Below are 772 nucleotides of genomic sequence, written 5' to 3' on the forward strand. Positions count from 1 at the left end.
AGACTCTCGTACAGCCCCAGGGATCGAATGCCCACTCCGTCTCTTCGCGAAAGCGACTGACAACAACGAGGACCGTCGCATCGATGGGTCGTCGTTGCGTTTTACACGCTCTGTGCTTTTTTACAAGCCCCGAAAGTATCAGCCGTAGATCCGGGAACGCACACGCGAGATTTCTTCGAGCGCTCTGACGACTTAGGGAGGTATGATCCCCAGCGTCGCGCGGAGATCGGAGAGTACACGTACTCGTATCGGGACGAATTTTCCCCGTCGTCGTGTATCTCTCTGCCCGCGCGCCTGGCTCCCGAAAAGCCACGTTCGTCGGAAATCTTACATATTATATATGTAACGCGTGTGCGAACTAGCGTGTGTCTAAGATCGGCTATACACGGGTGCTGCTGTAACTACAAGCTCGAGGTGTTTTCCGCAGCGTTTCTGTACCCGAGGAAGATGCGCATGTGAGTCCGTTACGAAGTTGTTCGTACGGTCGTCGTCGTCGGAGAGATCGTAGACGAGGAAGAAGACGATCCCCTTTGGCGAGGCTCGAGAAAAAAACTTTGAGAGAGACGAGGTATACACGCGCGTACGACTATGTCGTGCGCGCGTGTGATTTTTTTTTTATGGCAATTCGACGCTTCGAGAATAGAGAAAAGAGAGTGTTGGTCATCCCATGCCTCTTCGTCGTCTATCGCTGGACCGCGCATCCTAACGTCGCGCCGGTCGTCCAGTCCCCGAACACACACACCCACCCGACGGTACGTCTCGCTCGCTTTTT

Source organism: Bombus huntii, unplaced genomic scaffold, assembly GCF_024542735.1.
Source record: "Bombus huntii isolate Logan2020A unplaced genomic scaffold, iyBomHunt1.1 ctg00000142.1, whole genome shotgun sequence".
Taxonomy (NCBI): Eukaryota; Metazoa; Arthropoda; class Insecta; order Hymenoptera; family Apidae; genus Bombus; species Bombus huntii.